Source organism: Monodon monoceros, unplaced genomic scaffold, assembly GCF_005190385.1.
Source record: "Monodon monoceros isolate NGI ecotype Baffin Bay Population unplaced genomic scaffold, NGI_Narwhal_1 Super_Scaffold_2, whole genome shotgun sequence".
Taxonomy (NCBI): domain Eukaryota; kingdom Metazoa; phylum Chordata; class Mammalia; order Artiodactyla; family Monodontidae; genus Monodon; species Monodon monoceros.
The window spans coordinates 9,634,849-9,662,653 of NW_021703776.1; the positions used below are offsets into that span (position 1 = coordinate 9,634,849).

General features: G+C 38.5%; 1 protein-coding gene across 2 annotated transcripts in view; it reads left to right on the forward strand.

Annotated features, from left to right (window-relative positions):
• The window catches only part of LOC114901866 (cytochrome c oxidase assembly factor 1 homolog), a 93,130-nt gene that overhangs the window by 41,042 nt on the left and 24,283 nt on the right, over positions 1-27,805 (forward strand). Inside the window, exons 1-2 of one of the 2 annotated variants that reach the window (XM_029234036.1) lie at positions 4,163-4,201; positions 7,589-7,641. The gene's annotated coding sequence lies outside the window, so the exon portion shown is untranslated. Of the gene's footprint in view, positions 1-4,162; positions 4,202-7,588; positions 7,642-27,805 lie in introns of those variants that run through there. The other variant, XM_029234035.1, reaches the window with a different exon arrangement.

The window sequence follows — 27,805 nt, forward strand, 5'->3', positions numbered from 1 at the left end:
TTTTCTCTTTCTGACTTACTTCACTCAGTATGACAGACTCTAGGTCTGTCCACCTCACTACAAATAACTCAATTTCATTTCTTTTTACATCCCATAAGTTTTGGTATGTTGTTTTTCCATTTTCTTTTGTCTCAAGGTATTTTTTGATTTCTTAAGTTATGCATTTTGATAAGAACAGTGTTGGAGAGAGTATCAGAGCCACGAGGTAAAACCATTAGGGAGTGAGGTTGGGGGTGTCATGTTGATGACTGCAACAGGAGAATTAGGGATGGTGTGGTCTGATAATGTGAGATTGAAAGCTGGAATCTTAGGGAGCAGGTGTGACGGTGGTTTGGAAGTGGCAATGAGAAATAAGAGCATCTCTCTTGCCTCCAGCCTAATGGGGGGAAGAGTGTGAGAATAAAGACAGCTGGACTGAAGAGGGCTGCAGGGAGAGCCAAGTTTCAGTTGGCAGTGGCTTTCAACCCTGGTTGCACATTTAAATCACCAGGGAGGGCTTGTAAACATACCATTTCCTGGGTCCCAGCCCCTGGAGATTCTGACTCAGATAGTCTGAGGTGGAGCTCAGGCTTAGGTAATTTTTTAAAACTCCCAGGTGGTTGTATGTGCAGCCAGGGTTGTGTCCCAAGCAGGAATGTCTGAGAAAAGGTTGAATAACTGGGGATGATAGAGGTGTTTCTGAGGGCATTAGGGAAAGGATTCTGGAGTTCAAGAGGGATGGGACTTCTTTTCAGAGTTTATTGGCCTTTTGAGTTTCTGTGAATTGCCTATTCTTACCTATTACTCTCTGTTTCTATTGCTGAATGGTTGATTTTTGTTTTGGTTTGAGTTTGTTATTGAAGTATTTCATGAACACTGATAAAAGTACGCACCTGCACACATTGTCTAATGAGCACCCAAATCAGGAAACAGAACGTTACTAGCCATCCAGAAGCCACACTTGTTCCCCCACCCATTCTAGTCACTGTCCCCTCTACTAGGGAAGATTTGATTTTTAAAAATCAGATCTTGGGCTTCCCTGGTGGCACAGTGGTTAAGAATCCGCCTGCCAATGCAGGGGACATGGGTTCGATCCCTGATCTGGGAAGATCCCACATGCCACGGAGCAACTAAGCCCGTGTGCCACAACTACTGAGCCTGTGCTCTAGAGCCCGCGAGCCACAACTACTGAAGACCGCGTGCCTAGAGCCCATGCTCTGCAACAAGAGAAACCACGACAATGGGAAGCCCGCGCGCTGCAATGAAGAGTAGCCCCCGCTCGCCGCAACTAGAGAAAGCCTGCGCGCAGCAACAAAGACCCAACACAGCCAAAAATAAATAAATTAAAAAAAAAAAATCAGATCTTACGCTGCCTGCCTTGAACGACAAGATTTCGTATCAAAGTGTACTCGCCTTAGGTTATATGGTGAACCAAAATGATACATGATACGTAGAAGATGGCTTGAAAATCCAAGATAACACTTCATATGAAAACTGGCCTCCTGGCAGTGTATTGTAGTTGGAGACCCATAAGAGACCATGGTCTTTTCTGCCTTCTCTCTCATCAGCTCTATCCCCCCTGTCTGACTGGAAATGAGCTCTTTTGGCAAGTGGAAACGTGCTCTAGGTGACGAGGGCCTCACCCAGTTATCCAGGGCAGTTCGGGTCTTCCGTACCTGCCTGACTGTGGTTCTGAGTCTGGGGTTAGGGCTTGCAAAACAGCCCTTAGTCAAGCCCTAAGTCAGGCTTGAGTCAGGGAAGAGCTCTGAGGAATGGCCACCATGGTTTTGCTTAACTGTGACGTATGTCTCATGGATGTAAATTGCCAGGTTCTGCTTTTTGGCAGCTGTTGATTTCCAGTACTTTGACCACTGCTGTTAAAAAAAAAAAAAATTATAAAAGCTGGAGTTTGATCTGTAGAATGAGCCACACAGTGAACTTAATTTTTCATTTCTTGACGGAAAGCTGGGAAGCAGAAGCTGGTAGGGCATTATGATGAAGCCTTTTTATTACTATCAGGAGCAGGAAATGCCAGTTTCTTTTATTTTAGCTATACCTTTAGCATCTGTTGAAAAATAAAGATTGAAAATAACATCATAAATATTAAAGACCACTGGGAAAAAATGGTAAGGACAAAAATACTGCTTGCTTGCTTTCAACTCTCGTCACCTTGTACCACATTCTCTAAAATTCTTTGAAGTTTAGAGGAGTACAATATCAGAATATTGTTATAATTAATGTACCAATAACTTATATTAAATTTCTTGCATGAAATATTTTCATTCTCCTGGGAGTTTCCTTATACTGTACTGTTACAATAGTGACAAAGCTCAGGTGCTCTGTGACGTTGTATGACAGCGAGTAAAGACAGCTTAGGACGTTGAATGGCCACATAGAAAGTCTTTCCTCCTTTGTCCTAGGAAAGCCTTTGACCTTAAAACAAGGTAATTTGAGTAGAAAGATCAGTGGTTGCCAGGGGTTGGCAGGGAGGGAGGGATGAATGGGCAAAATCAAGAGGACTTTTAGGGCAGTGACACTGTTTTCTAGGATACTGTAATGGTGGATACATGTTGTTAATACGTTTGTCAAAACCTATAGAATGTTAACGCCAAGAGTGAACCCTGATGCAAACTATGGACTTTGGATGATGACGATGTGTCACTGTAGGTTTATTGATTGTAATCAGTGTCCCACTCTGGTTCAGGATGTTGATAGTGGGGAAGGCTGTGTGTATGGGGGCAGGGGATACATGGGAGCTCTCTGTACTTCCTGCCCAACTTTCCTGTGAACCTAAAACTGCTCTAGAAGTAAAATTTACTATTAAACAAAAAAGTAATTTACAGGCTCTTTTGATGGCATGTTGCAATATTTAACAAAACTTTCTAATGTAAAATTATTCCCTTATCCATCATAAGGCGTTCATTTGACAGTGTACGCCTGCTTCTTAATATTTGTCCTCAGTAAATGTGAAAAATAGCTGTTATCCTCTCAAATACTAGAACCTTGTTATTTTACAGGTGAGCAAACCTAGGCCTTTAGAGAATATGGGGACTGGGGCTTAGGTTTCCAAATGTTTAATTCATTGTCACCAGAACCACAACTTTCCTCCCATGATCACTCTGTAAATACTGTAGCCCTGATTCCAGCTATGATGTCCTTAGACTGCTGGCTCCACATAGCTTTCTTTTACACATTCACCATTCAGAACAGGCAGTCATGTACAAACCCTGTAGCTCTCTCCTCACTGTATAAATTACCCAGATAGATTTATTTCTGAATTCCCAAAGCCTACCTTACTAATATTTATGTAAGTGTTAATTGAGGCCAAAAAGTGGATATCTGGATTATTATTTTAGAGGAGATATCCCTTTACTTTTAGGTTGCCTGTAATTCTTTATACTTTTCTGTATTCCTCTGGTACATTTGTGTAGGATGTTAATGATTATTATCAGTTCTTTCTGGCAAAAAGCCTAGGTATTGTTTCTGGACATTAAGTTATATTGAATACCTGAGAATTGCTACAATCAGTAAGTATTCACATATCATGGGGCAATATTCTTGTGTAATAAGGATAAACTACATAGGATATTTCAATACTTTACCTTTTTAAAATTAGTATTCTGAAATCATGTAGACTGGGCATTTGATTATTTTTTTTGTTTTTAAGGTTGTGTTCTAGGTGTTTATTAATATGTTAGTTACCAGTTTCATAACTTATAATTTGTCCTGAATGACACTTCCTGCTTCCTAGGAACTGGTTCCTCCACTGTTCCCAATCCTTCCTCCCCAGCACCAAAGATTGGTTAACCTAAGATTTTCTTTCTTTTCCTAATGGTATAATATTATCATTTTATATATTTTAATTATTAGAATCATCAAAATATGTCATCTGTTGGCTTTTTAAGTTTACATGGATTAGTCAAAAATTTAAGAACTGATGCTATAGAGAGTCAGATTTTCCCACATACTTAGTGTTTACAAGGTATCATTTATTTGACTTCAAAATAAAAAAGTCTCCTATTCTCCATTCCCATGGGAAGATGAAATGCTAAGCCCTGGTTTTAAATTTAAGGAGAGTAAACTTCTGGTCTCTTTATTTCCTTTCTCCCCTATTACATTACATCATAGCACTTTGACTTGGAAGAGACTTTAGAAGATAATTTAAATCAACTTTTTCATTTTGCAGAAGAGAAAAGTAGGACACAGCAGTTAAGTGACTTGCGTAAGTAAGATCTTGCAGTTAGTACCACATCTTGGACTCAAACCCTGACCCTCCCCTAACCCCCCCCCCCCTTTTTTTGTGTCTTTGTGCTTCTTAGTGGCACTAAGTTTCCCAGCCACTCTATACTGAGCCAGTCCAATCTGCAGTACTGTTGATGCTTTCTTGGCAGCCTTGTCCACACCTCTTCCTGAAGATCTACAGAATCACAGACTTGGAATCACAATGGCTACCTGTATTTCCCCGAATCTGTGCTGTTTCCCCTCTTTAAACAGCATTGCTTTATTCATGGAAATCAGTAGAGACGTCCCTATGGAAAGCTGCTGGCAGCGCTGTGGTAGGCAGAGTAATGTGGTCGCCATCCCCCCACCCCTGCCAGTATGTTCACATTCAGACCTTGGAACCTCTGAATATGGTAGGTTACATGGTAAAGGGGAGTTAAGATTGCTATTCACCTGACCTTAAAATATGGAGATTATCCTGGATTAATTTGGTGATCCCACTGTAATCATGGGTCCCTAAAAGTGGAAGAGGGAATTGGAAGAGAGAACCAGAGATGGCAGTGTGAGAAGGGCTAGGTCTGCTGTTGCTAGCTTTGAAGTTGGAGGGAGGGGCCACAGTCAAGGAAGGAGGACGACCTCTACAAGATGGAAAAGGCAAAGAAACAAATTCTTCCATATAGCCCCCCAAAAAGATGTATCCTCCTGACACCTTGATCTTAGCCCAGTGAGATCCGCGTTAGACTTCTGATTAACAGAACTGTAAGATAATAAATTTGTGTTATTTTAGGCCACTAAGTTTGTGGTAATTTGTTACAATAGCCATAGAAAACGAATGCAAGCATTTATACCGCTCCTCAGAAAAAGTCACCCACTTGGCTTTCCCGCTTCCCTCATCACCTGATTATTTCATTGGCTGCCTTGATTTCCCTTATGAATCCTGGCTCCATGTTTGTCACCTAGATCCTTGGGTAAAACAACCCACTGTAAGACTGTCTACTCTCACTCAGCTCTGACTATCCTTAAGACACACTTCCTCAGTATTTGCTCATTGGCTTTAAAAACCACAATCCATGTTAAGGGGCTATGTAAAATTTTGAAACTATTCTGTTGTTGTCTGCTACTTTCCAGGAATTCAAGCTCAGGCTGATCCAGTAGTGCTAACCGCCCTGCCCTAACTCTTAAGAAATTTTTTTTTGTCACTTTGTAATGCTTATCAGGGAAATTACCTGTATGGCAAAAAATGCAGTTGCTCATACCTTCCTATTTATGAAAGAGACTGAGTGAAATGTATATCTTGCTTCTTTCTACTTCACAGAGGAGGAAAATGCTGGGCCATTGCCTGGTTACCTATTTTATTGGGCTGACTTGCTCAGCAGGCTGACGTGCATGTTTGATAGCCCTACTTGCCAGGATGTAGCCAACATGTCTGTTAGCTCCTGCAAATGATGTAATCCTTGACTGGGTACAGCACCAAGTTTTTCCACATTGCACAATGACTGTTGTAGAGTTAATTGGTATCGGGGGCTTGATTTTGCAGAAGCCTCAGGGGGTCAGTGTGATATGAATTAGGACAACTGACTCCCCCAGCCTTTTCAAATTTATGTTATTCTCCATGTGGCTGGGAGGCTTGAATTCACCCAAAGTGTCTGTCTTCTCAGCACATTCTGTTAGGGCTGCCAGAAAGGCAGAATCCGTAATTCTGTCTGACTTTCTGCATTTGTTCACTCCCTGGCAGCGAAATTTTTTATTGACGCAAAATTTCTTGACCCACTGTGAAGTGAGGACCTTTCTGGGCCCTCCTTCCTGCACTATCCAGTAATTTCCCAGGTATAGGGAAGAGGCTATTTTATATTTTTGTAGACCTTAGGAACATTAGTGTCATTGACCAACTAATTCTTGCAGATGGTATATCATTGAGTCTTGCTTTTTTTCTTTTATCCATTATGATAATCTCTGCCTTTTAAGCATAGTGTCTAGACAGTTTACATTTATTTTCAATATGATCAAGTTTAAATCTGCCGTCTTGCTCTCTGTTTTCTACGTGTCTCATCCTTGTTCCTCTTTCTTCATGTTTTTCTACTTTCTTTTGGATTAATAGAGTATTTTTTTGTGATTCCATTTTTATCTCCATTATTGGCTGATAGCTATACCTTTTGTTTTATTATTTTTAGTAGTTACTCTAGGGTTTATATATCTAACTTTATTAATTTACCTTTAAGTAATATACCATTTCACACAAGAATCTTACAACAATATACTTCCATCCTGCACTGTCATCTTGTGCTATTTTTATCATATATTTTATTTCTGCATGTTATAAACCCACATACTTTATTATTATCAAGTTTGCTTTAAACAGCCAATTTTTTCCAGCCTTATAATTGACAGAACTGTCATATTTAAAGTGTACAACATGATGATTTGATATTTGTATAGATTGTGAAAGTATTTCCACAATCAAGTTGACACAACCATTACCTCACTTTTTGTGCGTGTGTGTGACAACCCTTAAGATTGACTCTTTTAGCAAATTTCAGTTATATAATACCAGAATATAGCCACCATACTGTACATTGTGCTGTGTTTGCTGTAGTCATGCTGTACATAGATCCTCAGGATTTATTCATCTAACAGCTAAACATTTGTACCCTTTGACCAACCTCTCCCCATTTCGCCATCCCACCCCAGCCCCTGGCAACCACCCTTCTACTCGGTTTCTGTGCGTTCAACTTCCTTTTAAGATTCTCCATATTGGTGAGATCAGGCAGTATATTTGTTTCTCTGTCTGGCTTATCTCACTTAGCATAATGTCCTCCAGGTTTGTCCACGTTGTTGCAAATGCTAGGATTTCCTTGTTTTTTTATGGCTCAATAACATTCCATTGTATTTACATCTCTTTAAACACAGTTTTATTTACATACCTAGCGTTGAACACGTCCCTTCACTGGAAGTGTGGGGCAGGGGGGATACACATGGGGAGTCTGCCACTGGGTGGGAGTATGTGTGAGTGAGGTGCATAGATGGGGAAGTGCAGGGGAGGTATCCCCAGCAACTCAGGGGTGGGCTTCCTGATGCTGTCCTCGAAATGGTCAGTAGGATCCATGTCCCTTTGACACATTCCCGGCTCTGGCAGCTGTTCTCTCAGCCCCTCCCTGACTGTCGTTGTTCAGCTCACCTCAGTGCCCTGGATGGGGCAGGAAAGAAGTGGGCCCCTTTGGCAGCACCTTGTACAGCTGGGGGAGCTGGGCACGCACTCACATGCTCTCACTTTCCCTGGTGGGAGAAATTGTTGGCGAGAGGCACTGAGCCGCACCACCTTGGGGAGGGGGTAATATGTTCCTTTTACCTTCTTCACTGCATCTAATCTCTGCTGTTTTTGCTCCCGTAGCGTGCTGGAACTTCTCTGCTGGACTCTGCAGTTGCACAAAAGCACTCTTCTCGGTAGGTGATCGTCTTAATCATTGGTCTTTGGGGAAAAGACAGTAGAAAACTCCTATTCTGCCATCTTGCTGATGTCACTTCAGTTAACCTTTAAAAAGATTAAAAATGAGACAAAAATGTCCTTAACAATTAGCCATGTATTTTACATTGTAGGCCTCTATTACTTTTTGTAGTTCCAAATTTCCATTTGATATTTTCCTTCTGCTGGAAGAACTTTAATATTTCTAGTGAGATAAGTCAGAGAAAGACAAATACTGTATGATATCACTTATACGAAGAATCTAGAAAAGCCAAACTCATAAAAACAGTGAAATGGTGGTTACCAGAGGATGGAAGGTAGGGGTGATAGGACAGATGTTGTTTAAGGGGACAAACTTGCACCAAGTAGTAAATAAGTCCTATAGAATTAATGCACAGTACAGAGAATATAGATAATATTGTATTATAATCATCAGACTTGCTAAGAGACAACTTAATTATTCCAACCACTAAAAAGAAATGATAATTATGTAATGTGATGGAGGTGGTGATTATTGCTACAAAGGCAGTCGTATTCCAAATATGAATATTAAATCAGCATGTTGTACACCTTAAATTTACACAATGTTATATGTCAAATATATTTCAATTAAAAAAATTTCTCATAGTGCAAGTCTGCTTTCAGTGAATTCTGTCAGCTTTAATTTGTCTGCAAAAGTACTTGTTTTGCCTTCATTTGTGGAAAATATTTGTGTTGAGTATAGAATTCTGTTGATAATTTTTTGATTCTGCCCACGGAGAAGTGTTTTTTGAGGTACAGATGATTTCCTGCTCTGTGAAGACCCTCATCTCTAACCACTGAACCCCAGCAAGATTCTCCGCAATCACACAGACACCAGATTGCAGTCAGTCTCTCTGTCTTTCCCTAGGGACCTTAATACGTTTGCATGGAAGAGCAGAGTTCCTCCTTTGCCAGGGTGGCTTGTATGAGCCTGAAGGAGAAGTGATGGTGCCTCCCACTCACGTGTCTCTTCCCACGCTTTTCTTTGAAAGTTTCTGTGACCAAATGGAATAGCTGATTTCCACCGGGCTCAGGGAGATCAGTTACGATATTATAGTTCAGGCAGAGATGATGATAAGGTGAATTACAACCATGCTGATAGGGCTGACTTAGCTAAATAACGGTGGTGAGCTGAGAGGACTGGATGTGGGGAGTAAGAGAGAAGAATCCTGGAGACTGTGACCGTGCTCATTCTGGCAAACATTTCCTTCTTCCTTTGTATAACAGAACCCTAATTTTCAGTTGGATATATTGTTGCCCAATGAAAAGATTGCATTTTCAAGTCTTTTTGTAGCTAGATGTGACTATCACTAAATTCAGCCTAGTGAGATGAAAATGGAAGTGCTGTGTGGAACTTCTAGAAAGTGTTATTGAAAGGATTGAGCCCTCCTTCCCCTCTTTCCTACTGGCTGTTATGGGCATGCGATAGCAGGCGCTCAAGCAGCCATCTTGCACCTTGAAGGGGAGGGCACATGCTGAGAACGGCACGTCATCAAGAGGGAAAGGGCCCGGCACTGTGAACTAGAATACACTGGCCTGACTACATCTGGGCGTCTTTTTTTGTGAGAATACAATTACTTTTTGTCTTGTGTAAGCTGATGGCTTTGTCTGATTGTTTGTTTTTGCTCACGTTGTATGTGGTTGAACTTAATCCTGACTAATGAAAGCAGGGTGACAGAAGAGGCCCAGGTTTCGATCCTGGATGACTGAACAAGGAGTGATGCATTTGGTAGAGAACAAACAGGTTAGGGGCTTCTGAAGGTAGACAGTCCTATAAAACAATTAGGCACTAACATGATTAAATCTCTGCAATTAAATTATTTTTTAAAACATGAAAACAGTCAAGCTGTGTTTGAATCTTTTTTTCTTTTGCTTTTTTAGACATGAACATTGATCTCATAAGTTAATCATGTTAGGAATTTGATGACTTAGTCTTACATCATAATGGAGTTCTGAAGTATTAAGGCTCCTTCTGCCTCATTTTCCTGTTAATGGAGGTGCAGGTCTTAATCACATTCTTGAATTAGAAAGAGACTTTTAGGTATCCTCAAAAGGTTAATTGAAATAAAACGTGGAAGAATGCACGATCTGTTGGAACTATTTATGAAGTGCTATTTTTCTCTTTGGATTAGGTCTTTACCCTCAGTCACTAACTGTTAAAGAACCTTTATCACATGTTTGACGTTTCATGTCAAAATTGTTGTTGAGCACACCTAGGGAAAATTAAATTCAATTTACATTTTTGGCTTTTGTCACAAAACTTTAAAATGACAGTAATTTGGGAGTGTAGATTTCACTTTGCTTTTTTATCCTTCAAGCTGTTCACAGAATTTTTAGGATGCAAGTATAGTTTTAATCTATTTTCTCCCTCTGACTTTTCTCCCTCAGGACAAAGATGATGGATTTGTGGTAGTAGTTTTAAGCTTGAAGCCATCAGGGAAGCATTTAAAATGTCTTTAGGCAAGCTTATCTTCCCTGTCTTCTTGTCTGGTAGGTAGTGTTGAAAGCTGAGTGTCTCTTTGCCTTTCTAAAAGTATGTCTCCTCTATGTGCTGGCAAACAAGTTGGAATTTAAATGACCTGTGGAATCCTTCAAGGCAATGACTGTATGTGGGAAAAGGAAACTTTCAGGCAGATTCTGAGCTAGAACTGATGTAATGCATCCCAGAGAAGCAGTGGTTGGAACTCAGGTAGCTTTGAGCAGGTAACATAATAGCAGAAGATACTTACCAGAAACAAGCAGGTATAAAAGAAGAAAAGAAATGGAAACAGTAAGACCATTGATAACAAAATACAGTAGGGAGTAGGATTTAGGGCCTCTCTGGAAATCTTTAGAGGCCAAAGGCTCTAAAAGCCGAGACTGCTTCATTTTCTTTTGATCTAACAGTCATTACAAAATAATAACAATGTTCAGGTCAGTATCAACATTGAAACTCACCTATATTGTATCAATTTTTTTTTATATACCTGTTTTATAGCATAGGGCAGTGTCATACAAAAGGCCGCCTTCTCCCAAAGTGTGCATTTCACTGAAAACAAAGGCAGGCATACTTGGAACTGAATTGACAGCTTTGTGGCTGTAAAGATAAATACAGCATTTTTCAGGTAGTGAATTCATGAATAATCAATGAACCAGCAAAGGACAAAAGTGACATATGGCGGCCTGGTGTGGATTAAGTGTGATTGTCACATTCCCCTCCCCACCTTTTGCCCTTCTCTAATTTACTGAAAGAAACAAAGCCAGCCTCATGTAGCCAGAACACAGTACCTCTGGAAAAATCCATGTAGACAAAGTGTTAACAGGGGAGTTTATTCATTAAATGTCTCCTCTGCTGTTTGGTTGTTTTAATAGTCCAGCTCAAGTTGTCTGTGTCAATTGAAATTTTATTCAAAATGAAAATTTGACTTGACTTTAAAGTTAAACTGGTAAAGCAGTTTTGTTTTTTTTTTTTAATTACTGCTACACCAGTATTTCCAAATAAGTAACACTTAACCAGTTATGCTAATTTTGCCAGAATGTTTCTCTCTAAATAAACCACGAGTGCATTGTAGCTGACTGTGTTTTCATGCCTTCACCTAGGGTGTAAACCAAAAGAGAGGGAAGGCATTCTTGGTTTTTCCCTTTGTATCAACCAACACTTTATTGAAGACAATGATTTTATTATTTTTAACAAAAAAAACCCCACCAGATTGAATGAAATTCCTTGGTAACACCAAGGTTTTTCAGATTAGTATTCTGAGGGACTGTTAATGGGGAGGTATTTGTTCACAGCCCAAATAATAACTGTACCACTTTAAAACATCATTCTTCCTCTGCGGCTAATGAAGCGTGGGTTTTTAGTCCAGTGAGTCAGTTTGTACCTTTTGTTTGCCTGGCTTTGTGCCAGGGATCTGATCCTGAAAGATTTAACGTTGGAGAGTCTCTAAATAGCCTGATTCTCTAGTCTCTCAATTGTGCTTTAGTTTATCCAGAACCCTTGAAATTGGCAGTGGAATCAGTGGTAAGCTTTGATTATATCACATGTATATGAAATAAAGTGATATAAAAAATTACTTGTTTTGAATGGCTCCTCCAACTCCTCTACTCCCTAAAAAAGGTTCTGGAAACTTGCTCTTAGACTTACAGGTTCCCATTTGAATTTGAACTGTTTGTTGATTTATTTGTAAATAACGTGGACCTTGTGGCAGTATTAAATGTGACCTCAGAAATCAAGGTCTGATTTGGGTTAAGTCTGTAATATTTGACATCAGATGACCAGATGATGGTGCACAGGCCACCATGAGAGGAGGCTGTCCGTGGGACATCGCTTGCCATCTTTCAGAAACACTTAAATTGATTTTTATGATGGAATTGGCCACCCCTGGGAACTATCATGGTGGAGAGATTATAAGAGGCTCTTCTGTTTTCTTGGTGGTGTAGAGAATCTTCTGTTTTCACTGATGGCTTCCAGAGTGGGGGATGAACATGAAGGGAATATAGCCTTAAGAAGCCTCTTCAGAACTCACCCTCCCCTTGGTCCCTTTGCCCATTCCAGATTCCAAATGGCATTGCATGCTACACAAAAACTTTTGGACTAGGTCAAGAGCTTGGTTGATAAGCACTATATAGAGTGCCACTTCTTGAGCTCGCAGTTGGGTATGGTAGTTAAGAACATGCACTGTGAATCTCTGCAATACAATGGTGGTATGTTGTATTTCCCAAAGATGGCTGCACTTCCAGCCCCCTGCTCTTTATAGGCTGTGACCTTGACACTCCTCTGTTGAGAGGAGGGGTCTCTATCCTCTCCTCTTGAATCTGCACAGGCTTGTGATTTGCCTATGACTAGTGGAATGTGGCATAAGTGCTGAACGATGTCTGAGGCTAGGTTGGAAAAGGCAATTTAGCCGCCACCTTGTTTTCGGGGGCACTTGCACTTGGATCTCTGTGCTGCCATGCAAGATGTCCTGCTATGCTGAAGCTTCCATGCTGTGAAGAAAGCCCAGGACACGAGAGAGGCCATATGTAGGTGCTCTAGTTGACAGCTCCAGCTGAGATTCTAGATGACAGTAGCATCAACAGTCATACACACAAGCGAAAATTTTCCCAGATGACTCCCACCCCCAGCCATTGAGACATCCCTAGTTGTTGAGCCTTCTTAGTTGTAGCCTCAGACATTGTACGTTACCTTTGTGCCCTGTCTGAATTCTTGACCTACAGATTTCATGTATGATAAAATCATTTTTCAAGCCACTACATTTGGTGTAATTTGTGATGTAGCAGTAGTAACTGGAATGAAAAGCTGGGCAAATTATTTGACTTTTGTGTCCCTTTTGTTTCCTATCTTTAAACTGCTGATGGTAATAATAGCATTCCTTCAGAGAAATGAGTTAATTATGTAAAGCATTTAGTAAAGTACCTGGCACACAGTAAGGGTTCATTAAATGTTAGCTATTAATTAAGGGAAATCCATTAGACACTAAGTGTTTGGGGGGAGCATTGTCAAATAAGAAATAGTGAGCTCAGCTTGACTTTATTAATGAAATGTTCATTGTGATATGTAAAAAGGAAAAAGAATGAAGCTTTTCCCGAATTTGAATTTTTTTCTACATTTGAGGGGATGAGGTTCTGGTAATTGTTCTCAAGAATATCAGCAGGGATGGTCAGGACATGTCCTCAAAATAAGCCTAGCTTTCCTTACTTGCCTATTTAGAGCTATCATCTGTGAATTAGATTAAGTGCTGTTTATATCATTGCCTTTGAGCACCTTCTGGAATAACAAATTCTGTGTGTTTACTGGGTAGAGTGATTAGAGTAGAACTTTAAAAAATCATCCTAAAATGACTATTTTCAGACTTTTAAGTGATATGGAGAAGAAATCAGTGTCTACATCACCACGTATAAAATCATTGTCATAGGTCTTTAAAAATGTATACGGTCATGATAAGTCTTGATCTTCATCTTCCTGTTGTGAAAGAATTCTAGTTATTTCACTCTTTCTGTATTAGTTAATACCTGTCACCATATTTTGGTTGACTGTATGTTCAAACACAGAGATTAAAGTATCAGTCTTTTTGTTTTAGAAAATGTACCTCTTCAAAAATGTTGACTTTAGGCTATGTGTGATATGCTTTCTTCCAGCTCCCGTTAAGCTATGCACATAGTCCCATAACAGCACCAAAGAGTTAAGTAGCAATCAACTGTTTCTTAGTTTTAGAGGCATTTCCACTAACTACTTACTACATTGAGGTTGGAGTAGACTGAGAAAGCCTTAGTGGTGTATTTATGCTTTGACTTCTAACACAGGAGAATAAAATGAGATGAGGAGAAGTTAGAAAGAGGCTTTGATCTATTCCCATTGTTCACTCATACTTCCAAGATGAAGGTTACCATGAATGACTGTTGGAAGCCTGTTTCCTTCATGTTCTGTATTTCATGACATATTACAAGCCAGTTAACTTCACTAGAGATTCCTCTATCTCCCCCCACTCTCAACTCCTCCAGACTACCTTCAGCACCATTCTTTGTGTATCCATTCATAGACTAACATTTCCAATATGTAGTATGGAAGAGAATGAAAGGAAACCTAGGATATTGCTTTCCAGGGATGTGATGCAGCTGTAGAAGTGGTGTTAAGAGGAAACCTGCAAGAGTTGTGCTCTTAGGGTTTCAGATTAGCATTTATTTTTTCTGTTAAACGACAAACTGCAGCATGTTCCTGATGTTATAGTAACAAAATTCTCCTCATAATATGAGAGAATCATAGAAGATCCTAGATCAGTCCAGCATAGTTGTACTGTCTGCCGAGTATTATAAGTGGAGCCATGGCCTGTGCATCAGCCTGTACACACAAAACCTGACCAAATTCAAGATGTGAGCAAAATTTCACCATCCAATGGATAGTGGCAGGAATCAAGGGTGATCTGTATACTCTGCCATTTAAAAATTGTACATTTTCTTTTTGCAAAGATAATAATCTTTATGGAAATTATGAAAGAAATCTGTAGCATAAAAGAAGGGAACCCCATTACCCAAAGATGATGAGGGAAGGCTTAAGAATCATTCTGTATGATTTATTATGGTATACAGAAGATATTTGTGGAAATGTAAGATTTTATTCTTAGCAAGAGAGCAAAAAATATGACCTCTATGAAATCAAAACAAAAAGTCCTAAGAAAAAATCAGAATGAGATTTTAAGAGGAGCTGAAATGATTTTAAGAGGAGCTAAAAATAAACAAAAAACCTGAAAATGCAATAGCGGGATAAAAATCTGCAATGGCAATTGTAAAGAGCAGAGCTGATCCTGTGGAAAATGGAATCAATCCTATATTGAGTATTTGAGATTGTCCAGAATAAGGAGAAAATGATGACAGGGAAGTGAAGTGACGAGGGTAAAGACGACAGATACTGAGGACAGAGAGAGGAGAATAAGGTATTTCTAAGGGAGAGATCAGAATAAATGTGACAAAAGCGAAAAATAAAAGTAGAAGAAAACTTTCTTGAGGTAACAAGGTTCTGAATCTGCAGGTCCAAAGTGTAGGCGTCATTGTGTTCTGGGTAAAATTAATGAAAATAAATCCCCACCTGCCTGAATTCTGGTAACACAGTTTTTAAAGAAAAGAATTCATAGATTAAAAAATAAATAGGTTACTCTAATGGTACAGTGGTCAGTCTTACTTCACTGCAGACTTCTTTTTATTTATCCTGTAATGGATTCATTGGGCTTCTTAAAGCTATGATTTGGTGATTTCATTAGTTCTGGAAAAATCTTAGCCATTTTCTCACCTGCCATTCTCTTGTTCTTCAATTTCTTCAGTTTCTTTTGAAACTCCAATTAAATATATATTGGACTTTCTCATGTATTCTTCACATTTCTTACCCTCTGTCATGCATTCATCATCTTTTTGTCTCTCTGTCCTGAATTCTGTATGGTTGCTTCCAGTGATGTGCTGTTAAACTGGTTCTCCAGGGGGAAAAAAAGCCCTGATTTGTAGCAGTTGTTGATTTCCATAGTGTAAATATTCGCAAGGGCAGTTTCAGGCAACCAGCATGACTTCACTGAGGCAGAGTTAGAAGGAGCTGCACGTAACTGGCTTTCACAGGCTGGTTCAGGCCAGCTCTAGCATACCTCTAGGCTTTTCTCCTGTCTTCCCATTTACTAAATATCTTTTAAGTTGCATCTAATCTGCTTTTAAACCTCTCTATTCAGTTCTTAATTGGGGTTATTTTATTTTTAATTCTTGACTTTCTATTTTTTTTTCTATTTTCAAACTGTCACTGTGTATAGTTTTCACTTCTCTGCTAAAAACTCCAACTTGTCTTTTGTTTATCCCATCACAGAAAACACAATTATTTTTTTGTCTGCATCTGATATTTCCAATTTCTCAAGTTATCTCCTGACCACTTTTTCCTGTCTGTTGTTTCTGCTTATTCTTATTCCTGTTTAGTTTCCTGTGTATTCCAGTATCCTCGACTGGGCCCTCGATACTACATTTGAAAAATTATTTAAGACTATTTTTAGGCCCACAGCATAGGTACTTAGAAAATTTGCATTTGCTTCTGACAGACACTTTGGGAGTATTCTAATCCGGGATGGGTTATAAACCAAGTTTAAAGTTTGAGAAAAGCAGTTTGATCCTAGTTTGATCCTAGGTTATAATCTGCTTCAGATTTCAGATTCTTATTTAAGGACGTAGCCCTTTGGGATTCCAGCTTATTGTGGGGAGGGTCTTAGGTGAGATGGCCCTCAGTTTTATTTCTGTATCTGTCCCCCTGAGAATCAATCAAAACAAAGGCTCTAATTTTCCAAGATCAGCGAGGACCCGTTAGAGGAAATGTGGCTTCAGAATTTGTTTTCCATGCTGACTTTTCATTCCCATTTCACTTTTTAAAAAATTGTGGTAAAATATACGTAACATAAAATTTACCATTTTAACTATTTTTAAGTGTGTAGTTCAGTGGCATTAAGTATATTCACATTGTTGTGCAAACACCACCACTGTCCATGTCCAGAACCTTTTCATCATCCCAAACTGAAACGGTACCCATTAAACAGTGTCCTCCTTACCCCACTCACCCCAGCCCTTGGTAACTGCTGCTCTACACTGTGTGAACCTGACTATTCTAGGTACCTCATATTAGTAGAATCATGTAATAATTGCCTTTTCATGTCTGGCTTATTTCACTTAGCATAATGTCTTCAAGGTTCATGTTATAACATGTATCAGAATTTCACTCCTTTTTAAGGCTGAATAATATTCCATTGTGTGTGTGTGCGTGTGTGTGTGTATACACACACCACATTTTGATTAGCAGTTCATCCATTTATTGGAAACTTTAGTTGTTTCCACTTTTGGCTGTTGTTTATTATGCTGCTCTGAACATGGGTGTACAAACATCTGAGTCCTTGCTTTCATTTCTTTTGGGTATATACCCAGGAGTGGAATTGCTGGATCATATAGTAGTTCTATTTTTAATTTTTTGAGGAATCAATAATACCATTTTCCACAGCAGCTGCCCCATTTTACATTTCCACCAGCAATCACAAGGGTTCCAGTTTCTCCACATCTTTTTTTTTTTAATAACCATTTTAATGGGTGTGAAGTGGTATCTCATTGTGATTTTGATTTGCATTTCCCCAGTGATTAGTGATGTTGAGCATCCTTTCATGTGCTTATTGACTGGTTGTATATCTTCTCTGGAGAAATCAGTGTCTATTCAAGTCCTTAGCCCATTTTTGAATTTGCCCAGTTTTTGTTTAGTATTAGGAGTTATTTGTTTCCAGATACGAATTCCTTATCAGATATATGATTTGTAAATATTTTCTCCAATGCCTGTTTTTTTTTTGCGGTACACGGACCTCTCACTGTTGTGGCCTCTCCCGCTGCGGAGCACAGGCTCCGGACGCGCAGGCTCAGCGGCCACGGCTCATGGGCCCAGCTGCTCCGCGACACGTGGGATCCTCCTGGACCGGGGCACGAACCCGTGTCCCTTGCATTGGCAGGCGGACTCTCAGCCACTGCACCACTAGGGAAGCCCCCGTAGGTTACCTTTTTATTCTGTTGATAGTATCCTTTTATGCACAAAAGTTTAGAATTTTGATGTAGTCCAATTTATCTTTTTTTTTCTTTTGTTGCCTGTGTTTTTAGTGTCATATCCAAGAAATCATTGCCAAATTCAGTGTCATGGAGCTTTCTCCCTATGTTTTTGAAGTTTTAAGTGTTAGCTCTTGCATTTAGGTCTTTGATCCATTGTGAGTTAGTTTTTGTATATGGTGTAAGGTAAATGTCCACCTTCATTTTTTTTTCTTTGCATGTAAATATTTAGTTTTCCCAGCACCATTTGTTGAAATCCCCTCTTAGTTTTGACTTGATAAATTCTTACTGTCTTCTTATTTTTCAGTACTTTTATTACTTCTTATTTTTCAGTACTTTTGAAAGATGTTTTTCAGTGCCTTTGAAAGATGAAAACATATTTCACCATTGTATTGGAAATAGGAAAATTCATTAATGTTTTAAATCAATTTGAATGAGAATACAAGTGATACCCTAAACCCTATAAAACATGTGGAGGGATATAGCCCCCTATCCTTAGCTTTTAAATACTGTTTGGTTGCAATTTTGCACTTTTCATGGGAAAAAGGTACAGCTTATCAGCATATGTATTTTTTAATAACCAAGTAATTCATTAGTCTAAATCTCATCTTCTTAGGTTATAAAGCTTACTTAGAATTGAATTACTAGTGAGAGAAACAAAGATGTAATTTTCTGCCAAGAACATGGGTATCATGAAAGCATTCCCATCTCCTTTTAGTGGTTATACGTTTTTCCCCCAATCACGAGTAAGGATTAGAGCCTGTATTTTAATATGTCACCTATTTAATCATGTTTAATTGGGTGGATGGAGAGGCAACCTCCCTATTTAAAAAACTTTAGTAACATAGTAAATGTTAATCATACTTCTTCAGATGATACACTGCTAATATTTCATTTCATTTCTTTTAGAAATTTCTTCTTTGTTCATGAATAGGCAAGTACAGGATTTCCAAAAGGGAGAGCTAGAAGCAGTCAGTATTCATAGGTAGTAATTTTCAGAGATCTGTTGAGGGGCTCTTAATATTAAAGGAGTCAGCAAAGCAGTGCATTAATGATTTTAGTTGGATGTTTATTAACATTTGGCTTTGTTTAAATTCATTATAGGATTCTTTGATAAGATTTTTCATGTAAATCTTCTTGAACTATGTACCAATAGCACTTTTTTCTCAAAGTATAACCTGACTTTCTCTGTAATTATTTTACTTTTACATACGAATTAGGATGGATTTACACTTAATCTTACAGTAGTTTTCTACTTGCCTCCTTGAGCAGGGGAGAAAGAGATGGTGTTACAATATAGTGAATGTACTTACTTATTCTGTAGCCTGGCAGGGTATTTGTGCTTGTAGATGTCATGTATTATGTGTGTTGGGGAAGAAATAAAGCATGAAGGGCTATTCTTGTATAGAGGGTATCTGTGAAAAATGCAGAGTGTAGTATTGGTTGAAAAATAAACTTGGCTAATGACCTTTAACTTTTAAAGTTACCTTCAACCAAGACATTTTATCAGTTTATCAACAGTTTTGACATACCTAACACTTGTGCCATGGTTCAGCTATGCAGAGAGCACAGTCTGGGCTGGAATGAGAGTGGTCACGGGAAGTGTGCCCTTACAAGTCCTGAAGATAAGCCCTGATACTGAGTTGGGCATATTTATTCCCTCAGTGACTAGCTCAATAAAGCCTATTCATTAAGGAAATCTTGTCGTTGACTCAGGTCCACTTGTCACAAATCATACTCTCCAATTTTAGGATTACATCAGGCTGAAATCATGGACAAAGCATGTTGCTAGGTTCATTCTTTCATAACACAAGGAGTGGCTTATTATCAAATTGCCCACAGCAATTTGATCGTCAGCAGTTTTACATGTTTAGGGTGATTACTCCAACACTTCCTTAAAGTTATTGAGATTTATAAAGGCCTTTAACTTTTGGAACAAGAAAGAAATAGTCTTTGATGTATATTAAATGCTGCCCACTTGCCACACATTGTATTATATTGAATCCAACACAAGTAACATACAGTTTCTCCTTGCAGGTAAACAGAGTCTTCTTAGGAAGGTACAATACATAAAAGAGAAGAAAAGTTCACTCTGTGCTGAATTTTTTTTTTTGCGGTACGCGGGCCTCTCACTGTTGTGGCCTCTCCCGTTGCGGAGCACAGGCTCCGGACGCGCAGGCTCAGCGGCCATGGCTCACGGGCCCAGCCGCCCCGCGGCATGTGGGATCTTCCCGGACCGGGGCACGAACCCGTGTCCCCTGCATCGGCAGGCGGACTCCTAACTACTGCGCCACCAGGGAAGCCCGTGAGCTGAATTTTAAGAATAGTTTTGATTTTTATCAGAGACCATCTTAGTCATTGAAGATTTCTAATCTATAAAACAGAAGTGGCAGAACTGTTTGGGTGGGGGAAGACGAAGACATTTAAAAATTCTATTTAAGAAGCCATTATTGATCCTCTTTTTTATTTCAGAAACTCTGACGGTCAGTCAGTCACAAAGATCTGATTATACCCCCAAGATACTCAAAGTATAGGAGGATAAGGGCAACTCAAAACTATTAACACATTGCTTTTATGGTATAAGTCTCCATTATTCTTCGTAACAGTACTGTTTGGGCTTTACAGCTGGGATAACAAAGGCCCAGGGAGATTAAACGAAGAATGGAGTGTGTATTTAGCCCCACTCCTGTGTTTCTGCAGTGTCTTCGTGAGATGCCAACTGAGTGAGAATTGGATAAGCTGTGTAGAGTAGCACAAGGGCCTGTGTGGGACCTTTAAAATATATCCTGTATTGATCTTAGAGTCACATTGCTAGGATAAAATGGCGAAGCAAAACCATTTAGTAATTTGATAAGACTGAAGATGTTAGATATTTACTTTTCTTTATTATCCAACAGGTATTTGTTAAGTGCATAATACGTGTCAGACATTGTATTCATTGACTGTTCTATTTGGTTCTGCTGTCACTCTTAGTAATTTAAACATGCTTAATGCAGAAGATTTATAAGTACAGTTAAGCATGAAGATCCAGAAAAAAGTAATTTACTCTGCCTCTCATCTTCCAGAAGGAGTCATTGTGAACATTTTGGTTTATTTCCTTGTTATTTTTTATCCATAAAAAATAAGTCCTGTTTTATTGAGACCATGGAGCATATACATGATGGAATTCTATTATACTTTTATGTAAGTACTTTCCCCTCACAATAAAAATAGTTAATATTTCTTGAGTATTTACTATATTTTTGGCACAGAGCTAATATATAATTATTTTATATTTTAAAAATGTTTTCTGTATTTAACAATATGTACTATTCAATACATGCAAAAGAATCTATGTGTCACATATGTAAGTTACGGGTTTTTGTGAACTGATCACCCAGTGTAAGGACACATGAGAACCAACACTATTGAAGAATGGCAAAATACGCCACTTTGGCATAAGGATTATTGTGGGCTAAAGGCAATTGAAAAAAGGTGCAAGAAGGGCGCTCTGACTACCCCGCCCCTGCCCTGCCCCCACCCCGCCCCTGCCCCATTCTTCCTGAAAGCAGGAGATAAAACTCGCAAGTGTAAGATGCTCTGCCTACCATACCAGGAGGAAGCACTCGTATCACTAGAGCCGGGAGTTGAGACTGAGTATTCTGTGCAAACAAACCTTGTAAAAATAACTCCTGTCTGTCTCTGGTCTTTTCCACAGCTGCCTCTACTTGTTCACCTAATATATAAGCACTTAGGTTTTGCCAGTTCTTTGGGTCTTCATTTTCTTGTGGACGCTTACGTGTACATGAAAAAATAAAATGTGTATGCTTTTCTCCTTTTAAACTGTCTGAAGTCAATTTAATTCTCAGGCCCAGCTGGAGACTCTAATAGGGTAGAGGTCAAGTTTTACAAAACTCCACTACCATTCTACCCTCTAACCTCCCCATCAGAAATACTACTATCTTCAATTTTGTTTATCATTTCTTTGCCTTTTTAAAATGTTTTAAAAATCACAAATTTATGTATCCCTAAGCAATATATAGTATAGTTTTGCTTATTTTTGAGGTTTTACAAAAAAGTTATCATGTATTCTTGTTTTTTGTTTGTTTGTCTCTACATGTTGTTGCCTTTAATGGTAGGTCATTCATTTTTATTATTGTCTAATATTCCTTTCTGCTAATACATCATCATATGTTTGTTTATTTGCCTTTCTGTGAGCATCCGAATTGTTTCCAGATTTTTGCTATTTTGAGCAGGGCTGCTATTATTGGGTTTTAGGATACGTGAATGCTGAATTTTACATGATATCCAAAATTGTGATTCAAAGTGGTTGTACCAGTTTACATTCCATCAGCAGTATATGAGTGTTGCCAATGATCTCCATCTTTGCTAACGCTTTCCATTTTCCTGCTTCTTAATTTTTGCCATTCTGATGGATATACAGTGCTAGTCTATGGTCTTAGTTTTACATTTCCCTGAAAACTAATGAGACTAAATACTTTTTCATATGTTTACTGCCATAAGTCTTCTGTGAAATGTCTGTTTATATTTCTTGCTCATTTTTTCTTTTGGGTTGTTTGTTCTTTTTTTATTGGTTTGTAGGATTTACTTATATGTTCTGTATACTTTTCTTGGGTGGTTAGGGTTTAAGAGTTATTTTCTCTGCGTTTAAACTTGTGTAAGTTTTGTTTGAATGTCTGTTTTCAGTTCCTTCGGGTACACACCTAGGAGTGTAGTTGCTGGGTCATATGGTAACTCTATGTTTAACATTTGGAGAAACTACCAAACTGTTTTCCACAGCAGCTTCACCTTTTTATATTTCCACTAGCAGTGTATAAGAGTTTCAGTTTCTCTACACCCTTACCAACATTTGTCATTATCTGTCTTGTTTTTTTTGAAGTGTATTTGACATACAGCATTCTGTAAACTTAAGGTGTACAACATACTGATTTGATACATTTATATATTAATAATATGAGTGCCATTGTAGCAATGTTTAACACCTTTGTCACATCACATACGTATCATTTCTCTAAGTTGTTGGATAATTAAGAGCTACTCTCTTAGCAAGTTTGATCAATATTGTCTATATTTACTATACTGTGCATTAGATATCTAGGGCTTATTTGCTACTGTTGCAAGTTTGTGCCCTTAAGCAAGGTAGTCTGTCCTATTCTGTAACCCCCAATCCCCTGGTAACCACCAGTTTACTCTCTGTTGCTTAGAGTTTGGCTTTTTTAGATTCCACATATAAGTGATGTCATACAGTATTTGTCTAATTTGTCTTTTTCTGTCTGGTTTATGTCACTTAGCATAATGTCCTCAAGGTCTGTCTATATTGTCACAAATGGCAGGGCGTCCTTTCTCATGGCTGAATAATATTCCATTGTGTGTTTATGGTATATATACATATGTACATACATACTGTATCTTCTTTATCCATTCATCTGTTGACAAGCATTTAGGTTGTTTTCCTATCTTGGCTATAGTGAATAATACTTCAATAAACATGGGAGTGCATATATCTCGTCAGTAACCTGTTTTCATTTCTTTGGGTATATGCCCAGAAGTGGAGTTGCTGGATCTTATGGTAATTCTATTTTTAATTTTTTGAGGAAATTCCATATTGTTTTCTGCAGTGGCTAAACCAATTTACATTCTCACCAACAGTGTACAAGGGTTCCCTTTTCTTCACATCCTCACCAACACTTGTTATCTCTTGTCTTCTTGATGATAGCAGTTTTAACAGGTGTGAGATGATATCTCATTGTGGTTTTGATTTGCATTTCTCCGATTATTAGTAATGTTGAGCATCTTTTTATGTACCTGTTGGCCATTTGCATGTCTTCTTTGGAAAAATGTTTGGTTCCCCTGCCCATTTTTTTTTTTTTTTGTGGTACGCGGGCCTCTCACTGTTCTGGCCTCTCCTGTTGCGGAGCGCAGGCTCCGGACGCGCAGGCTCAGCGGCCATGGCTCACGGGCCTAGCTGCTCCGCAGCATGTGGGATCTTCCCGGACCGGGGCATGAACCTGTGTCTCCTGCATCGGCAGGCGGACTCTCAACCACTGCGTCACCAGGGAAGCCCCCCCCTTGCCCATTTTTTAATTGGATTTAAAAAATTGAATTGTATGAGTTCTTTATATATTTTTGCTATTAACCCCTTATCTGAAATATGGCTTGCAAAAGGTTTCTCCCATGCTGTAGGTTGCTTTTTCATTTTGTTGATTGTTTCTTTTGCTGTGCAGAAGCTTTTAAGTGTGATGTAGTCCCACTTGCTGGTTTTGTTGTTTGTGCTTTTGGTATCATATCTAAAAAATCATCAGCAAGACTCATATTGAGGAGCTTCTTCCCTCTGTTTTCTTCTAGGAGTTTTGTGGTATCATGTCTTACGTTAAAGTCTTTGATCCATTTCGAGTTAGTTTTTTGTGAATGGTGTAAGATAGGGGTCCACTTTCCATTGTTTGTTCTGCATGTGTTTATCCAGTTTCCCAACACCATTTGTTGAAGAGACTATGCTTTCCCCATTGGGTGTATTGGCTCCCTTATTGAATATCAGTTGACTGTATTTGTGGGGGCTTAATTCTGGGCTCTGTCCTGTTCCACTGGCCTATGTGTCTCTTTTTATGCCAAACGATACTGTTTTAATTACTGTTGATTAGCAGTACAGTTTGAAATCAGGAAGTGTGATACCTCTGTTTTTTTTCTTCTTTCTCAGGATTACTTTGGCTATTTGAGGTCTTTTGTGCTTCCCTACAGATTTTAGGATTGTTTGTTCTATTTCTGTGAAGAATGTCATTGGGATTTTGATAGGGATGTGTTGAATGTATAGATGGCTCTGGGTAGTATGGATATTTCACAATATTAAGTCTTCCTATTTATAAATATGGGATCCTTTTCCATTTATTTGTTTCTTCTTTGATTTATTTCAACAAGGTGTTGTAGTTTTGTTTCCTTGGTTAAACTTATCCCTAGGTACTTTATTATTTGTGATGGTATTGTGAATAGAATAATTTTCTTTATTTCTTTTCAGATGTTTGATTTTTCATAACTACAGTTGATTCTATGTGTTGATTTTTACACCCTTCAATTTTACTGAATTTGTTGATTAGTTCCAGCAGTTTTAGACTTGAGTCTTTGGGATTTTCTACATAAAAAAATTATATCATCTGCAAATAATGACAATTTTACTTCTTCAATTCTGATTTGGATGCCTTGTATTTCTTTTTCTTGCCTAATTGCTCTGGCTAGGTCTCTCAGTACCATGTGGAATAGGACTGGTAATAGCTGGCATCCTTGTCTTATTCCTGATATTAGAGGAAACGCTTTCAGGTTTTCTCTGTTGAGTATGATGTTAGCTGTGGGTCTGTTATGTATGGCCTTTATTATGTTGAAGTTATGTTCCTTCTACACCCAATCTGCTGAGGGTGTTTATCATGAAAGGGTGTCATGTTTTGTCAAATGCTTTTTCTGCACCTGTCGAGATGATCCTATGATTATCTATTATGTGATGTATTACATTTATTGATTTGTGAATGGTGAACCATCCTTGCATCCCAGGAATAAATCCCAGTTAGTCATGGTATATAGTCCTTTTAAAATGTGTTCTTAGATTCAGTTTGCTAATATTTTGTTAAGAATTTTTACATCTCTATTCATCAGGGATATTGGTCTTTAGTTTTCTTTTTTTGTAGTGTCACTATCAGACTTTGGAATCAGGGTGATGCTGGCCTGGTGGAATGAGTTTCAATATTTTCCATCCTCTTAAACTTTTTGGAGGAATTTGAGAAAGAGTGGCATTAATTTTTCTTTAGATATTTGATAGAATTTGCCAGTGAAGTGGTCTGGTCCTGGGGTTTTCTGTGTTGGAAGGTTTCTGATTACTTATGGGTAATCTCTTTACTCATGGGTTTGTTCAGGTTTTTTCTTTCTTCCTGATTCATTCTTGGTAGATGTGTGTTTCTGGGAACTTCTATTTCTTCTAGGTTATCTAATCTTTTGGCATATAATTGTTCACAGTAATCTTTATGATCCTCTATATTTCTGTAGTATCAGTGTAATGTTTCCTCTTTCATTTCTAATTTTATTTAGAGTCTTCCTGCTCTCTTTTTTTTTTTAGTCTAGCTAAAGGTTTGTCAGTTTTGTTTATCTTTTCAAGAAACTACCTCATAATTTTGTTGAGCCTTTCTTTTTTTTTCCTGGTCTCAGTTTCATCAATTTCTTTTCTGATCTTTGCTCTTTTCTCCCTTCTGCTAACACTGAACTTAGTTTGTTCTTCTTTTTGTAATTCCCTGAAATATAAAGTTAGGTTGTTTATTTGAGATCTTTTTTTTAAATATAGGTGTTTATTGTTATCTTCCTCTCTTGCTCTCTTCCTTTGTCAATTGATTATTTTCCATGGTGGTACGCTTTGGCTCCCTTTTTTAAGAAGAGAAAAAAATCTTTTGTGTATGTATGTAGGTTTTTGCTTTGTGATTTCCACAAGACTTTCATAATACATCTTATAGATATAACAGTCTACTTTAAAGTTAACTGTAATTTAATTTCAATCACATACCAAAAAACTACCCTTTTACTCCCCCTACATTTTATGGGGTTTTTTTTGGTCACAATTTATATCTTATCATATTGTATATCCATTAACAAATTGTTGTAGCTATAGTACTTCTTCCCTTTAACCTTTTTACTAGAGTTAAGTGATTAACATACCACTATGTTGGAGTTTTCTGAATTTGACTACTTAACTTTCATATTTTCATATGTTTTCATGTTACTATTTAGTGTACTTACTTTTTTTTTTTTGTGGTACACAGGCCTCTCACTGTCGTGGCCTCTCCCGTTGCGGAGCACAGGCTCCGGAATCGCAGGCTCAGCAGCCATGGCTCATGGACCCAGCTGCTCCGCGGCATGTGGGATCCTCCCAGACCGGGGCACAAACCCGTGTCCCCTGCATCGGCAGGTGGACTCTCAACCTGCACCAACAGGGAAGCCCTGAAGATCTTCTTTTAACATTTTTGGTAAGGCAGGTCTAGTGATAATGAAGTACCTCAGCCTTTTTTTTTTTTTTTTTTTTTTTTTTTTGGTCTGGGAACCTTTTTCTCTCTCCTTCATTTCTTAAGGATGACTTTGCTAGATAACAGATTCTTGGTTGGCATTGTTTTCTTTCAGCACTTTGAATATATCATCGTACTCTCTCCCAGCCTGTAAGGTTTCTGCTAGAAGCCCACCGATAGTGTGAGGAGGGTTCCCTTGTAAGTGACAAGCTTCCTTTCTCTTGCTGCTCTTGAGGTTCTCTGTCTCTTAAGTTTGAAAGTTATAATGTATCCTGGGGAAGTTATCTTTGGATTGAATTGTTCAGAGATCTATGAGCTTCAAGAACTTAGATGTCCAAACTCTCTCCATTTTGGGCAGTTCTCCGCCACTATTTCTTTAAACAAGCTTTCTGCCCTTTCTCTGTTTCTTCTTCTGGGACTCCCATAATGCATTGTTTATTTCTTCTAATGGTGTCCCATAAGTTCTGTAGGCTTTCTTCATTCCTTTTCATTCTTTTTTCTTTTTGTTTCTCTGATTGGGTAATTTCAAATGACCTGTCTTTGAGTTCATTGATTGTTTTTTCTGTTTGATCTAGTCTGCTGTTGAAGCTCTCTATTGAATTCTTCAGTTCAGTGACTGTATTTTTCAGCTCCACAATTTGTTTGGTACTTTCTTATGTTTTCTATCTTTTTGTTATACTTCTCATTTTGTTCTTGTATTGTTTTCCTGATTTCATTAAATTGTTTATCTGTGTTCTCTTGTAGCTCTCTGACCATCTTTATAACAGTTTTTTGAATTCTTTGTCAGGCAGTTCGCCTGTCTCCGTTTTGGGGGGAGGTCAGTTACTGGAGATTTACTGGTTTTTTTGTGGTGTCAGTTTTCCTTGTTTCTTTCTGGTTGCTGTAGGCATCTTTGTATTTGAGGAAGCAGTCACTTCTAGACTTTATGGACTGACTTCACTAAGGAAAGACCTTCACCTGCAGGTGGCGGCCCACTGGACTGCACTGTAAACCTGGGTCTAGCGGTGCAGGGTGCCAAGTGTAC